This window comes from Sitophilus oryzae, unplaced genomic scaffold, assembly GCF_002938485.1.
Source record: "Sitophilus oryzae breed Bouriz unplaced genomic scaffold, Soryzae_2.0 scaffold_435_pilon_pilon, whole genome shotgun sequence".
NCBI lineage: Eukaryota > Metazoa > Arthropoda > Insecta > Coleoptera > Curculionidae > Sitophilus > Sitophilus oryzae.
In genome coordinates this window covers 48,469-67,037 of record NW_022147013.1, presented here as the reverse complement: position 1 = coordinate 67,037, position 18,569 = coordinate 48,469, and positions in this window count along the sequence as shown.

The following is an 18,569-nucleotide window of genomic DNA, read 5'->3' as shown; positions in this document are numbered from 1 at the left end:
TGCGGTTACGTATTGCTAGGTGAAGCCGTACCACAGGTTTCAATATCATAAAGGTCAGCTTGAAAAACTGTGGTGTGTTTTCCAAGACTCTGGTAGATCTCAGTCTTTGGACTACCGTAAAATTCCCTGCTCCGATTTTTTCTTTTCTCTTGATCCGTCCATGTACCAACACATTTCCGCATCTAATAAGCCGCTTCTCGGCTTATCCCATTTGTTCCTATCCGGAAACAGGACGTTGTAAGTGCGTGTCAAGAGTTGGACCGGTGTTGTGAGATCTGAGACCATTCCCAGAATCTCATCTGACTGTAGTTCGTCTACTAGTCGGTGTTGTATGAACTTGATTGTCCCTTGGCATTCTCGTTCCATATTTAGAAACATATATGTAGGCCATCTCGCTTTTTCCAAAAAAAATTCAGGAATATAGGTTTCCATAGCTTTGAAGGCGCGTGTAACAGAAAGCAGCATCAGTTACCGCTGTTAAATGCTTTATCTGCCGTAATTTCGACATCTACGAGACATTATTTGCCGTCGTTTGTTTGGTTTCTTCCAACAGTAACCAAACACTGGCGCGTGATATCCGACGCTCGCATAGGCTGGGGCATACTTTGAAGTTTAACCTCGCTTCAGCAGACTATGGAATGTCCATGAGGCCATACAAGTCCGTGAACATAGGGAATCCATGTTTTGGAACTAAACAGCCAGTTAGCGACACTTCCTTGTACCAAAGTCCTTCAATAATCTTTAAGTGGGTAAAACTTAAAAACAATAGTTTAAGATATTTCTAAGAACTGGTTATTCCGAACGATTTTGGGCTGAATCGAAGGCTTTGAAAACGTTGTAAATACTACTTCTAAGATAAAACAGATATATGTAGAAGCATAAACTATTGCCCAATTTACATTTATGCTGATTTATAGAAGAATTTTCCAAATCACCTGACAATTCCATTCTTTCTAAACAACCTTTGTTGTATTCTGCATTTATATTTTTTGTCCCTTGTAAAAAAAAAACGCCACAATATATTATAGGAAAATTTAAAAAAAAAATGTTTTTTCGAAGCTGACTCGGTGAAAAGTACTATTTCTCATTTACATCAACCAAGTATCTGAACTTTGATATTTTCATTTCATAAAAATCGTATTTAAATTTCAATCAAGAATGCCATGGCTGTGTTAAACACTAATTTTAATCAAGGAGCCCCGGAAAAGGATTTATTCATCTAATAGTTTCGTGGTCTGTCTCTAGCTGGTTAAGACATGCTCAAACGTATTTTAATTCAGTATTATCTCAATTCTTTTCAAAGGTAACGAGGGTGGCTCAATAACATAGCTCTGAAAAATCTGTATATCTGTAATCTTTATGAAACACCTACTGGATCGGTACCTGAATCAATTGAACGTAGTTTCAAATAAATCCTATATAATGAAAATAAAGCTTGACATGGTATGTCATTGAGGACTATATCATTTTCAATTGAATAAAGTAAAAATGCCTGGTCTCATTGAAAATTCAAAAGTTGTATTCTTTTCCGGTGAAACAATAGCTTAATTGAATCGAATATGTCGGCAATCCTAATTTTCGATGTCATATACTGAATGCATCAACTGTCTTTTATCTGAAAAAAATAAAAATATTTTTTGTGTATATTTTTTTGAGAAACACCCTGCATAGGTCATTATTGGCTCTTTAGATCAAAGCAGAAATTGTAGACGTAAACATAAGTCGAAACTTTGGGAACTGATCATATTTGAATTTTCTTGACAAAACCTTTCATCCATACAATTGGATGTGAAATTTAAATATGTTGGGAAATAGAAATGATTTCCGACAGAGCCCGAACTTATTATATATGATCAAATTCGATTGAAATGTATGAATTGAATGTTTATATTAAAGCGCATCTAGTTGCCTTCTAATTGCATTAGGTTCCATTTCATAATCCCTAAATTGGCATACCTTACTTTTAACTGAAAAAACAGGGTCTGTTTTTAGTAGTCAGCTTCTTTAATTTTCTTCTTTATTTTTTTTTTTTTTTTTTTTTTAATTTAAAATTGTTTTGCATAACCAATTTAAACGTTTTTGAGACATTTTGAAATGTTTGCGCTTGCAAATTTTTTTATGTTAGAATTGGCTATAAAAACTCTACTGAATTGACTGAAAACCATACATTTTTCGACGTTTATGGTAAATGCCCAATTACCGTCACTGTCCTAATTCTCGTCATATTTCGATATTTTTTAAAAATTAAGAAACTCAGAGAAAAAATTCCATAATAAATAATTTTAAGTAGTTGTTTTATATATCTGGAAACGCTGCAATACATCTTTTTTAAATGGCGCACTTCATTTACGTGGAATAACGACTATTTTAGTTGGAAGTTAGACGTTGGCGAGAAACCACACATTTCTTATAAGCTAAGCAGAGCAACAGTCTTCTTGATGATTTTCTTTCATAATAATATGATTTTGTATACTAAGGTCCAAACATAATTAATTACCAGTGTAAATGGTTTTCTTTATATGTATTTATATAAAAAATATGTTTTTTCTATAATATTAATAAAAAAATGGGTGACGGTTTTTGGGACACGTCGCAACGGAACGTGCTGTATTATCGTCACTATTGACGAAGATTGGGTCATTATAGGTAAAGATATTTTATTGAGTATAAAATTAATTTTTCTGTAATTCAATAATTTTTTTCCATAAATGACAATATGAAGATGGGCTATTTGATGTGCCCAATTTTCGTCACCCACTTTTATCTTTATTAATTCTACCTTAAATTATCAATTAAAAATGGTTGACGAGAATTGGATGTCTGCGACGGAATTTAGGCCATTAAACATGTAAGTCATATATTAATATAGGCTTCCTGTAAAATACCCGTGATTTTAAAAGTGCGACATATCAGGGTTCTGAAGATATTTTGTACTATATTAAAAGAGATATTGTTACAAAAAATTATATTAGATCTTAAACTGATATGCCAAAGTAAAACTAATTTTTCAAGATAAAAGTTTAATTACTAATTAAAAATTATTTATTTACTATATTTTGAGTTATCATTACTGTTTATTTTTTGTTTTTTTTATAAAAATGTTTTATACTTTGTATTCAATAATTATTACTACACTATAATTTTTGAGCTGATATCGGAGATATTCTTAATTAATATATTATAATAATTATAATTTATTATGTATGCTTATTTTTTTAATTATTTCATTATTTATGTTTTATTTTTTGCAATGTGTCGCACTTCCTAAATAAACTTTTGTATAAAACAATGTTTTATGTGTGAAATAACACATATAAAGATATGACGAAAATTGGGACAAGTTGATATATAGATAGAGAGGTGACGATATTTAGGACAAATGTAGTTTTTTTAGTTTTTCTTGAAAATAATCGAAAATATCGGTCATGTTATTAGAATTTTATTTAAATTTTAAATAAAAATATCCCCTATTGTCATATTTAATTTTTATTGTAAGCCTTATATTAATGATGCGGATTTTATAGCTAACTGAACTGAGATATTCCTTTAATGTGACGGAAACTGGGACAGTTACACGTTTATGCATATTTTATAAATTCATATTGTCAAAATTTTAGAAAAGTTTTTAATGTCATTGCTGTAGTTTATAAAATATTATACAAGGTGCTCATAAAAATATGAAAAAAAAAATACGATCAAAAAACTATTAGGTGAAACTATAGCTATTAATGTTAAGTTGCGAAATTATTGTTTTAAGCACGGGACGCAAGATTGGACAATGCTTCGAGTGCTTAAAACACTCTTTTCGCAAAGAATTTCATACAAGATTTTTTGTGAAAGCGGATAATTTGAGATTATCATGCTATTATTATTATTTATTTTTATACATTTTTTAAAATGTTCTGGTAATCGGTCTCTAAGGCATTATTTATGCATCATGTAATGACAAAGTTCTGTCAGGTTTATGGGTTCAAACGTCGCCGTATTTCCTACAAAGTTTTGTGAAAAAATGAGTGATAATGACGAGTCTTTGGATATTCAACAATCTGCTGAAACTGCGCTATCCACATTGGTGCCCGAGAAGTCGAAAAACTTATACGAGACCACCTACAACAACTTCAAAACCTGGGTCAAAGAAAAACATAAAAAGATAAGATTAGTTTAAGATTTATAATAATTAAATATTTTTATTGTTTCTAACGTTTCATCTTTTACTTTTAGGCACTAGTGCCTAAACAAGTGCCACTTTTAGATACTAGTGCCCAAAGAATATACCTAGCTAGAAAAAGAATGGACTCTGCCATACTGAAAAATGGTCCTACAGAAGTGGCGCCATCTATTGAGTAGGGCTTGTTTTAAATGGATCGAAGCGCGGGCTTTTTAAATGAGCGTATTTATTGAATTTTACTCTAAAATAATTAAATTTGATTATTACATCTTATTTTTTACACAAATTGAACAATACTAATAACAAGTATCGTTGTGACGTGTAAAAAAATTTAACAGTATAATTTATACAATTATTAAATAAAATTAAAGCCAAACATGTGAAATATTATTTATTATTTAAGTTTTTATTTATAAGTCAAAAAATTTTATTTTTTATTTATATTTTATATTTATAAGTCAAAAAATTTATTATAATAAACATCGTTTATTATAATAAAACAAGACCAACGCGTAATACGCCCAAAGTTTTGTAAATGGAGTAAATATAGTCAATAGGTACTTAAATGATGGCAAAAATAAAAGACTTACATTATATTTTTAGGGCCACAAACAAAAGGAATTGTCTAATTAAAACACATATAACAAATTATAGTTTGAAAAACATTTTGACATAGATAAATGAAGCAAGTTTAGATTGGAAAGTGCCCATAAGGACAATGTAAACACTATTTGGCGCTATTCTTGCAACGGTCGCGACCCAAAACTTTTGAAAATTTCGGAGCGGTTCGGCTTTTTCCGGAATTATATCGCCAAATATTGTTTATTCAAATTTATTATTATTTTCGTTTAATTTTATAAATAAAATACAGTATGTTGCATACAAGAAACTTTATTTTATATAAGGACGCATGTATGAAATACCTATGAAACACTGGAAACCGACGTTATGCCATGATCCACGATGGTTTTTGCAGTTCACAGTTCACAGTTCACAGTTCACAGCACAGCTTTTTAAGTTTTTAATGCCACTTTTTCACAATTATCACCGGTTGGAGTAAATAAAACTTGAATTAAACTCACAAGATAGCAATAATTACTTTGAAAATGTACGTTATAAACACTTTTCGGAATTTCTTTAATGAGAGCGGTTTAGATTTTGAAAGATTATTATGATTTTTGAAGATTCTGACTTTGACAAGAGAAAATTATTTCTGTTTTTGTTTGCCGTTGTTCTTAGCGACCGCTATAGCAGCGCCAGATCGCGTATAACGGTCGCGACCCAAAATAATTTCGCGACCTAAAATTTTTACGGGCTTTCCAATCTAAACTTGTTGCATTTATCTATGCATTTTGATAATCAGTTATTTGATAATATTATGATTGGCGCTATGACAACGACAATATTTTTTGAGAATTTGACAATAATATGACAATGGCCGTTGGAAACTATGGAAACTACAAAAAAAATCTGATTTAACGCCATCTGGCAATAACTAGTAGCAACTTCTTAACCTAAAAATTAATTGCACTACCACCTAGTGGCTAGGGCTGGAACTATTTTATTTGAGATTTCCGTGGAAACGGTGGAACCGCTTTTGCTATTTCACTTTCCCGCCCCTGCTAGTGCCTAAAAGAATGTAATTTCGAATCTCAAATAAACATCAAAAACTGTCAATTTCAAAACGCTTTTATAAAAAAAATCGGACTTCTATTGTCTTTATTTATTTTGATTAATAGATCCCCCATTTCTAGGTGGATAATGCTAATCGAAAAGGACCCAAGCGCCAAACTGTGATTTTGAGATATTGTCTTCTAACGTATGAGCAAGCTCTATCTCTTTTTGTTGAGCTATCAAGAAAAATATATCCACAATTTATGACAAAATTGATTTAAGATAAGTACAACAACAAATTGACAAAACATAGCTTCAAACTTTACACATTTTAATAAACATTTGGCGCATAATTCTTTTTTAAGAAATACCACTAGTACTGTTAGTACTGTTATTAATTTTAAAAAAGAACCAAGTTCTTGGTTACTTGTAGTTGTAAGAAGAAAATCTACAACACGGTTTACGGTGTTTTCTATTGCAGATTTGTTTCTCTGTTTGTTCTGTAGAATAGAAGTCTCCATTATCCATTGTTTCGAAAATTATATTTTCCCAAGCAGCCAACACAATACTTTTAGATCTTTTACTAATTCTTATGTTTACCCTTGGTTCAGGCTAATACCTGTTTTTCTTATAATAATTTTGGCATATAAATCACACGGCAGGCTAACTCTGCCCAGATCCCACTGTTTAAAATTTCTATAAAATTTGACCTTAAAAACACCATTATGGGTGCCGAGTCAGGGCTGGATTAAAACGTATCAAAAAATTTACCAGAAAATAAACTATTGATAGACAGGGTCGTATTAAAAAAATACTCTAATTGACTGAAACTGAATTTTATTTACACAATACTTTTATCTAAACAAATGAATCGTTAACCGCGCATACTCTTCGAAAAGTAGTAACTGTAGAGAATAGACAATTAAAATTAAAAAACATGCCAGAAGTTACAAACAAGAATTAAATAAATACCCAATAAAATATCTATTGAACAATCTAAAGAGGCTACGTACAAATTATGTCCATCAATGGACATAGCAAATTTTGTTAATATTCAAATTGCACAAATTAACAAATCAGCTAATGGAAGAAAAGTAACTGATGAATTTAAATATCAAAGATTTAAATATAAATGTTTGGCTATATACTTTTCCGGGCCAAAAATATACAAGACGCTCTAGACAAATCTATTTTGCTTTCCACGTCCAGAGACCCAGAGACACTAAGATAATGAATATATGACATCGATATCAAACCTGGCTTAGAAAATCTTAGAGACTCTGAAAAAGAAAAGTTGAAAGTTTCGATGAACCCGATGAACTTAATCGATATTGTGTTCTATGTATTGATGATATGAATATCAAGTGCAATTTATTTTATAATAGTGGTCGTGATAATATTGTAGGTTTTGAGGACCAGAAGGGGAACAGAGAGTTTAAACCAGCTCGGGTGTCTAATGTTGTTATGGTAAGAGGTATCTCTACCAATGGGAAGCAGTCCATAGCTTATTTTACAAGCTTTTATTTAATTTGCTTTGTATGTATGTTTGTTGGGGGCAAATCTTTAGAAGCACTTTCATTGTAAGAAATTGAAATTTGGCATGTAGGTTCAGTCCCGATGACAATACATTTTCTTGCAAGGCATGACCCGAACTTTTGACAGCTGTTAAAAAAATATATCACACAATAAACAAAAATAAAAAAACAAAATATATCACTCAAGAAAAGAATGAAATTAAAAAATTAAGCCGCACGCTACTGACTCAAAGCTGCCGTAACTGTATGTTGTCGATGACAAAGACTACGACTGACTACGACACTGGTTAATTTCTGTTGCTGGCACCCATAATGGCGGCGTGCGCTAGGATATGCGCGTAGCGTTTCCGACAAAGCGAGTTGGCCTGCCGTGTGATTTATATGTCATGGTTTTAATATGAAAAGCACGCCGCTAAACAAACATTTAAAGAGAATCAACAGAAAACGGACATACATATAAAAGGAATTGTCGCTTGGATCCTTTTAGACAAATTCAAAAGATTCCTACACAATGGTGGTGCTTCGGACCTTGTTCAATAGATGTCACTGAAACACCTAATTGTAGCGTGGATCTTTTTCCACATATACATTGAACACTGCTCTGTCGGATGATGCCTTTTACTCAGTTTTAGTAATTTGGCGCTTGGTTCCTTTTCGTTTAACATCATCCAAGTGAACCTTAATTGTAAAATATTAGGTGAAACTTCTAAATATACACGTAAATAAATTTTAATTCTGTCATTCGCAAAAGAGTTATTTTAATTACTCAATTCCTTAAGCCCCAATCTCATCCCGATACAATCGAACCAGATGGAGCGTGCCGAATAGAATCTAAGCCGCTATGACAGCCCTTGTCATCATCTCATCCCCTCCCCCTCGAAATAATGCATCTGGCCTAGTCGTTTCGTTCGTTTTGCCGCTAGACGTCGCCGTCGAAACAATTGACATCCGACCGAATGAGCTTGCATAGATGGTATAGTCGGCGACAAGCCCGCCGCTCCGTGCAACATTTGTACTTGTCTGAAGGGTAATTCTGTGCCCTTGTGGCAAGCGGGGGTTCAGGGGAGGTAAGAAATGGAGGGGGGTGGTAGTTGAGATTGGATTTTGATGGGAGTTCGTAGAGACGAGGATTTTGAAGGAGAGGGATTGTTTCTGATATAGTCTTGTGACTGGTTGATGTATATAGGTATATTTGTCATCGTATATAAATAGTCAATATATAATAAGTCGATTAAAGTATATTTAATATTGAAAGCAAATATTAGACTAAATAGGAATGTAAATATTATCTACCGGATGCGTCCCGAAAGTGGCTCACCCCTATAACTTTTTTAATTTATGAGATAAAAAACAGCATTTGGTATGTTAGTATATGACATAAACTAGGATTTGTTGATTTATTAACTTCCTGTTTTACAGGAAATGACTACAACTTTTGATTTTTAAATGGCATCATCGGTATACTTCCACTTTATTTGATAGAAAATAACACTCTGAGTAGAATGACATATCGTACGTCAAATTTTGACATTTTTGCTTAAAGTATTTTAAAGGAAGAAGCCTTGGAAAAATATATTTGATAGTCTAATGCTTTTCACGTGATGTCCTGGCCAGTTAAAAGATGCCCAAATTGTATTTATAATCATATTTATTTTTTTTTTCAAATGGAACAAGAGTGGCAATTTCAAATAAACCGTATGCGAAAATGTCAAAAGTTACAACACTATTTATAAAAACATAATAAATAACTAACAATAAAAATACAACACTATTTCTTTAAACCAAAAACTCGTAATACAAAACTAAAGTGTCAAAATGAACGACAATACCAGGAAATAAATAAATAAATCCGGCAACTTGACATTTTTTACAGCAGAGCTACCACCTGAATCACCAGCGCGAAATTTAAATTCCAGTTAGTCAGCCCGGCGCCGATTAACTCCATGGTTGGCAACAATGAATTTAAAAATTGCACTTTTGATTACGTAACTAAAAGTTTAATTGATATCAAATATTCATTACTAATTATAAAAATAAGTGGCAATCTATAGCTATAAATAAAATATAATAATCACAAAGAAGAGTGATTCGTATTCTGCTAAATTATGCGACAAAATATGACGAGCCATCACCAGTCTCACTTTACCACCACCGACAACATCCTGTTGCGGAACTTTGCCCAAGTATCTTCAACATCCCCGTCCGACTATTTGTTTAGGATATATAAATGTAAATTTCTGAAGTCGATTAAATTTCCTCCGGATAAGTGACAGAAAGGAAAATGACTGAGAAATTATTTCCGCATCGCCTCTGCACCCTACCAATCCTTGCTCGGGCGTCGTAATAAATGATAGCTCTGGTCTAACCTAGTTCTGAAGGCTTACGTTCCAGGCCCTAAATCGGCCATTGAGCTGCTGGTTTTAAACTTGTTTTGAAGTTTGGGAGGCCAGGTGGCGCTTCAGGCGACTAATTCGATTTTATCAACAATTTTTTGACGGTGTTTAAAGAGCTTTGAAAATATTTTTTCCTGGCCAATATCACAACCAAACCAAACCAAACTTTTTTTAGTTAAACAAATGGATTGGTATGGACGTCATCTGTTTATTTTCTGTCATCGTCTGTCGAAATCTTACCTGAGAATAAAAACGGAGTATACTAGTGCTCGTACCTCGAATTTGGAGCTCCCTATATACTAGATATGCTAATAGCGACAGTATATTGTATACAAATTTAACTGAAAAATTTATATCGAAAGGACAAAGTAAAATAAAAACTGCCTTCCTATTTCCTTACTCCATTGTCCGTCCGAACAATCGAACACCATAAATCCATATTCATGAGCCGTTCGGATCGCACAAAGCCACACCGCTATCTCTCAACTCTTCTCCCTCACTTCCACCGATATCTCTTTCTCTCTCTATCGCTTTAAATCTCAAGGATAAGGTTCCATTATTTTATTCTAATCAAGCGAAACCCCGATGCAAATTCCCCTCGGACCGACGACGGCGGCCGCCATTGTCGCCAGCTAATAATTACACAGCGGAGATGTAAATTAGTAACTGCAGACCGGGAAGGGAATAATAGAGCAGGTGAGTGGAGGTGTGCCGTAATTTAGGATTGTATAAGGTAATATCTTGTGCTGGATATCTATTCAGATACTGCGATACTGTATAACAAGTTATAACTATACAGAACAGTAATGCTTTTTTTGTCATGCAGATTTTCCAACTATAGTCTATCCAGCGACAAGTTCCTTGACAGTGATAGATGTGTCTGTCATTTTAATTTCAAAGTAGTTTATTTTATTTTACAAAGAAATAAAATAAGGGACGCATAGCAGGAAATTAATATATTTAAAATTTGACTGATAAGTGATTACTTCAAAATATTGTGAAAATAAAAATGTATAAAACTGAAAAAATGTAATCGTGTTATTTTATTTAAAAAACTGTATGTGTTAATAATAAAAAAGAACCAAACACCACATTACCAAAAAAAATATAAAAAAGAACTATTTCTTATTTTCAACCTTCAAGAAACTTCCCGCATTTATTATTATATTTATCAATATTACTTATGTACAAATACAAATTTGTAATATTCTACAGGAATAAATAAAACAACATAAATAAAACAAACTATTTTATTAATAATAACAATTACCAAATTGTATACCTTAAAAGTCGATTAATTAACTTTAATCTAATTTTTTTAAACCAGTACTTTTTGACATTATTTTTCTGCAGTACTAAAATCCGTTATTTACTCCAGTTTTTAGTATATGTTTAGTACGATTCTTGTACCATATAGGAGATGCACTTATCTACAACGAGATGGTATACAATACTATAAATATACTTTATTGATGGTAACTTTATTGGTATACAGGGTGGTCCGAACTGTATTCCGGAAACTTCGGCAGCATATTCTGGAGATAAAAATAAGTAAAAAAGTTCGTGTAAATGTATGTCCTAAAATGCTTAGTTTCGGAGATACAGGGTGTAGAAGTTTCATTTTTATTTTGGTTTTGATGTCAATATGACTGCTAGTAATAGAGGGCGCCACCTACGTGTGGTTTAACTGTTTTGAAGCGTAATAACTTTTTGTCCGTACCTGTATAAAACTACCGAGCGAAAAAACATACATCTCTGTGATGGTTTATGTAAAAAATATCTCTTTGTAAAAATCGCTACGAGCAACTGTTCTTAAAGATATTTAGAATAGAAATAGTAAATACATATCATTATTGACGAAAAATAAACACGTTGAGTAGATAGTTATTTCGCTGAAATAATAAATTTGGGAAATTTTTTTTTTAAATTAATCATACATTTTTTGCCAAAAATGATGATATAACAGTTTCTGTTGAACAATTGGCACAAAAACATTTCAAATTTACGATTTGAGTCTAATAACTATTTAGTCAACATCGAGGTCAACATCTTTAATTTATGTCAATGATGACAGGTATTGATAATTTCTATTCCAAATATCTCGAAAACCATTACTCGTAACGGTTTTTACCAAGAGACCTTTTTCACGTAAAAAACGTTGTAAATGTATATTTTTTTTATTCTGTAGTTTTATACAGGTACGGACGAAAAGTTAGTACTCTTCAAACCAGTTAAAACATATGTAGGTGGCGCCCTCTACTAGTAGGAGTCATATTGACATCAAAATCAAATTTCTCATGTCAAAAAACTCCCAGACACCAATTTTCATCCAAATATTGAGGTTACTTCAGAAATTATTTGGAAAAAATCGAAATAAAAATGAAACTTCTACACCCTGTATCTCCGAAACTAAGCATTTTAGGACATACATTTATACGAACTTTTTTACTTATTTTTATTTGCAAAATATGTTGCCGAAGTTTCCGGAATACAATTCGGACCACCCTGTATAAAACTTTCTACCTAGGCAGCGAGTATTAACTATAAACTGTGCTTCTGGGTCTACAGTTAATTTTCCCTCGATCTTTCCATCACTTGACTTCAAAAGACACCCAAGACACGTAATAACACGAATCAAAATGCATCATCTTCCAAAACGCAGATATTTGACATAAGTTGCCACAAAATTATAACCTATAATTTGGCAAGACTTTTTGACCAGCCTCAAAAATCTAAAGGCGAGTTCATACGCATCGGGGTCCGTTTATCGTTCATCGTTCCGTCAAACCAATAAAATTGAAATATGATCTGTCATTTTTGAAATAAATCAATAAAACTGGTTAAAAACGACAAGGAACGACGTATGACAGATTTATATTTAAACTCATCCATAGTTAATTTAAAAAATATTAGAAACTTTTTTAGCAAAATAAATAGATTGGTAGGGGATGTCATCTGCTTTTCTTCTGTCAACGTCTGTCGAAATCTTACCTGAGAAAAAAAAAACAGAGTAGTACAAAGGAGTACGACAAGACGACGCGATATCCCCAAAGCTGTTTACAGCAACATTAGAAGAAATCTTCCGTCAACTGGACTGGACCAACAAAGTATTAAAAATAGATGGAGAATATCGGGACTATCTAAGATTCGCTGATGACATAGTCCTAATTGCCAATAATCCTGAAAAACTACAAGAACAAAATAACGAACTAAATACAGCCAGCAATAAAGTGAGTCTTAAAATGGATTTAGGAAAAACTAAAGTAATGTACAACTAACTAGTTGAAAGAAGGGATATTCTAGTGAATAACACAATACTGGAAATAGTAGAAGAATATATTTATTTGGGACAACTCATACACCGCTCGGGATCTCTACTACCAGGAATCAACAGAAGAATTATGTTAGCATAGAGCACTTATGGAAGAAACTCAATCACATTAATCTAGAATGCCACTCTATCTAAAGAAGAAAACATTTGACCAGTGTGTACTACTTATCATGACCTATGCATGCGAAACTTGGATACTTAAAACGGACATCATAAGGAAACTGCAGGTCGCACAACGTTCAATGGAACGTGTTTTATATTAACATAATTATCAAAAAGAAAAATCAATCAGTTATACAAGAAATTAAATAGCGTCACCTCACAATAAGATATAATGGACTCACCCCACAAAGATTGCTTCTCCTCCAGCCGGCCGGCTTCAATGCTGCCTTGATAACACACACAATTACACGGTTTTTAGGAAATAAATTAAAGCATGGTACCACTTCGGTTGATCATGAGCGAGTCTCTCATCACACTTCCGCTGATCCCTCGCGGGATGGGACATGCGTCCTTCTATCTAAATGTGAGGCAGTACTGCGGACACCAAAATAAATTACACTAGATTCAATTGAATATCAAACAGAAACGAAATATGCTGGGAATAACTAAGAGCGACCGTAAAAAGAATAGAGCGGAAACCACACAAGACCCTGGTAATAGATGTCATCCACAGAGTTAAATCCCTTAAATTGCAATGGGCATGACACTTGGCTAGAAGAACGGATAACAGATGAACCACAAAAATTACTGCATGGAATCTAATGAGGAATTAAGAAACCTAGAAGGTATGGAAATTCAAGATATATATATATATATATATATATATATATATATATATATATATATATATATATATATATATATATATATATATATATATATATATATATATATATATATATATACAAAGAGAGTACGTGAGGGAGGCTACACAATAATTGGGAATGGTTGATTAAGCTGAAAATAATGATGATGATGATGAATGGTTTTTAGTGGTCAATATTAGCAAATTTTATGTTATTATAAGTTGTTGATTTCTTCTAAATGTCACTTTATCAAATATCCTATTTCTAAAGAAAATGTATCCCATATCCCGCTAAATTATGTTAATTTTTTCTGCCATAATATTTAAAGTTTAAGGTTTTTCAATTCTTTTTTTTTAATGAGAATAAAATATTACTATACAGGTTCGCTATTTTTTCGATCTTATATAATCATGAGTAAATTATGTTTCATTGGATATACTCGAAAAAAATATCATATCTATTGTTTGATCAGCCTGTATATACAAAACTGGTTTAGCCTATTTTAGTGTGATTAGTTATAAAAATACATATTAACTTCTATAAAGTGGCTCAAAAAATGTGAGTGAATCGGAATGTTTTTTTTAAACGTAATGTTGTTGGAAAAATTTTAAAACCATTGAGAATCGAAATCCTTTATAGACATTCTATGGTATTTTCTAGTTTTTTTCATCGTTAATTCTCATTTATTGCAATAAATTGCAGTGAATTGTGCGCCTTGCTATTTTCACTTTTTAAATATTTCACATATCGTCGGTGAAACGTGATAAACTGCTAACTCCATTATTCCTAATTTTACAGGAGAGCAAAAAAACGGTACAAACAAATATGTACACATGTGGGAAATATTTTGATGCGTTAATATGATAAAGAGATAAGAATTTTATTGGCTGGGGAACAATAAAACTCAATATATATTCTTGTAGAAAAAATAATTTTTTTCACAATAGGGAGATAGCAGATATTCGTCTTGGAAATGCAAGAAAAATTAATATACTTCTGGAGATAGTAACCTTTATTTGAAATTTTGAAAGTGGAAATGAATATCACCTAAACAGACGGAAAGAGTAATAATCAATTAAATTTAAAAAATATGATATTCATATATTTATAATATCGTCGGTCTAGAAGCAAAACATACAAGTCCAAAACGAATAAATTTTAATGAAAATTTTAAAATTTTTGCATTTTTAAAGAACTGAAGTAGTAGCATTTTGGACTTAATGAATATGAAAATAATTTAAAATTAAAGTTATAATTTTAGAAGATATGGTAGAATCCTTCCATGCTATCCTAATTTTTATACAACGGTAGTAGACCGAGCTTGGAAGACAGTGCGTGATTTTATTAAATGTTTATTACTTTTCTCCTTATTTTTTAATTTTTATAAAATTGTAATTCATTTTACGTGAAAATACGTTGAAAAAAAAAACTGATTAGGTATTATGGAAATTCTTGTACAAGTAAGTAATGTTATATAAACTATTTATAGCACGCCGATGAATTGCTCGTATATAGAGAATTTCGTTTTTCCCCTAACCCTTTACGGATACCCCGTATTTACAGAACGGATCGACGCAGGGTCGAACTGGCCGTATTATATAGATAACTATTAGGGGGGGCCCTTTATAGTTCATTAATAATTAATGAGAACTCAGAATAATTATTATTCTTAATATTTGCTTTTGCATTGCATTATGGAATTTGCATTGCATTGGCTTCTTACCTTGCATTAGGTAGTTCCCTGATTTCTATACAGGGTGAGTCTTAAATAAGTGCAAATATGTGCAGGGCTGGTAAATCTCGATAAAAGAAACAAATTATTTTCTCTTTAATGTTTTTTTCAACAACTAAAACAACTGAGTTATTTCACTTTTAAAATTTCCAATTTTTTGCTATAATTTTGAGAATCATTGGATTTTCTTGTAAATATAATTCAATACCTATGTTACCATATTACAAACAAAGCATGTTTTAAATTAAATATTAAAAAAAACCTATTTTTTTTTAAATTCCAAATTTTAAAAAAATTTTTTTTTCGCGGAAAAACTCTCATAATCGTGTTTCTTGGGACGACGAAGAAGTTTCTGAGGGCTTATGATCAAGAAAATCACAGATCTTCCTGCGTTTAAGTAAGAACAATCTTCGGATTGTCACGGGTTTTAACGACACCGTCTCCCCAATGAACACCTCAGTAGATTAAAACTAAGAAGAAAGAATGCAGATTCTGGGTGGGGAAGATGGGGAAACGCCAGTACACCTCATCACTGAGTGCGCCGAGACGACAACCATCTGTGCCATGAATTTTGGTACGACTGGATATTGGAGATGGAGAACTACCCTATAAAACCGTCCCAGATACTCGCTTTTGTCAAAGCCCTGGGATTGTAAGGATGAGTTATGACTCAAGAAAGGGGACATTAATGGATCTGTAAGGTCGCAGTGATTAACCTCCCACTCATTCTAAATTTAAAAAATCTTGGGTCGAAATATACTACCTAAAAAATATTTGCACTTATTTAAGACTCAGCCTGTATATAATAGGGAAAATTGACCAAAACGTAAGGCGAAAAAATACGCAATAGAAATCCACACGGGCTTTACATTGCCACCCAGGCCCCTATGCCTAGTGCAACCCTGGATCGACGTACTGTACTAAAAAACATACGACTAAGAATCTGTGTGTTTGCTTTAGCGTGATCGTAACGAAAATTACGCAGCATTTCGGTGGCTATTTCAGATCACTAGGAGTTAGCAGATATTATTGAGTTAAAATAAAATTTTTTCTTTAATCGGAAAAAATATGTTTGCTTTCCCTACTTATAGAGTATTTTTTTCTCTTTCTAATGGTATAAAAAACTTATTAATGTAAAAAATGGAGTTAGCAAGTTATCACGTTTCACTGACGATATTCCAATTGTTCTATGTATTTAATTTTTGTTTTTTTATTAATAAATATAATAAATATAATAAATTAGAAAATACCATAGAATGTCTATAAAGGATTTCGATTCTCAATGGTTTTAAAATTTTTCCAACAACATTACATTTAAAAAAAATCATTCCGATTCACTCACATTTTTTGAGCCACTTAATGGAAGTTAATATGTATTTTTATAACTAATCACACTAAAATAGGCTAAACCAGTTTTGTATATACAATAGCTGATCAAACAATAGATTATGATATATCGTCTCTTTACGTCGTACAAGTAGCTTCATCCATTATACAAAAAATATACTTATAAAATAAACCTGACAAGTGATATTTTCTGGCAGTGTTTAAAACACAATTAATTGCAAATTTCGTTATTATATGAACGACGTAAATAAAAGCATCTGCTCATTCTCACATATTGGCAATTCACGTGAACCTACCTTAAAACGGACAGTAATGCTTTGTTTTAGTGGTCAATATTGGAAAATCATCTGTTATTAAAAGTTGTTGATTTCTTCTAAATGTTACTTTAAAATATCATATTTCTATAGAAAATGTGTCTCGTATCCTGCTTGGAATTATGCTATTCTTTTTCTGTCAATACTTAAAGTACATCATATAAAGGTTTTTCAAAACTGTTCTTTCTTTTCAATAAAATATTACTATACAGGTTCGATATCTTTTCGTGCATATCTAATCATGAGTAAATTATGTTTCGTTGGATATAATATGAAAATGTCATATTTATTTTTTTTTAAATTAAAAAGAAAATTCCACTTTTTCAACTCCCAGTGGATGACATACCAAGAATTTACAACTTGAGAAACACCTTACCGTAGTATTGTTGAGTAATAAAAAAGGATTGGAAGAAAGAGACGCTTACTCAGAATATAAAAGACCATACCATCATGTGGTATACGGATGCTCCCAAAACCCGGTGCGAGGGTTACAGGGATAGAGTATTTGGGCCGGAAACCAAATAATCCGAACCAATGGGCACCCCACCCCAATATCCTTCAGGGAAATCTACGCTTTCAAAAGATGCGTACAATTTATCTAATATAGAACTATCGAAAACAGGAAATTGCCATCCCATCCGATAGTCAAGCAGCACTTAACGCGATCAACTCAAAACCATCAATTCGAAGTTGGTCAAAGAATGCCTGAGAGGCTCAACAAATTAGGCAAAGAAAATAAAGTCCCTCAACTCTGAGTGCCTGCTCACCAAGGGATAAATGGCAATGAAAAAGCAAACAAACTAGATAGAAAAGGAGCGAAAACTCCACTAACTGGACCAGAACCGTTCTGTTTTCCAAACGGGGAACCAACTGAGAACTGAAGAATCTGGAAGACCCCATCCATAACCAGGAATGGGTAAGTCCTCCTTAACGGTCTAAGACACTCGTAAAAGTTCCTTAGAACTTATTACCGAGAAAATCAAAGGTTTTCCTTTGATTTAAGTAAAAAAAAAACAATCTTCGGATTTGTCACGGGGTTTTTATCAGGATACTGTCTTCTCAACGAACACCCTAGTAGGCTGAAACTGAGAAACAACGGCGAATGCAGATTTTGTGGGGAAAATAAACACCGTTCACCTATCACTGAGGTGCTTGGTACGACGCAATCATTCGTGCCATGAACCTTGGGACGTCTGATGTCGAGGATAAAGAGCTGGTTTCGTGGAGTCAGTTGTCTCAGATACTGTAGTCTTTCTTAAAGCCCTGAGATTCGTATGATGAGTTATAACTCGTTATAACTCAAGAAAGGGGAAATACCACAACAGA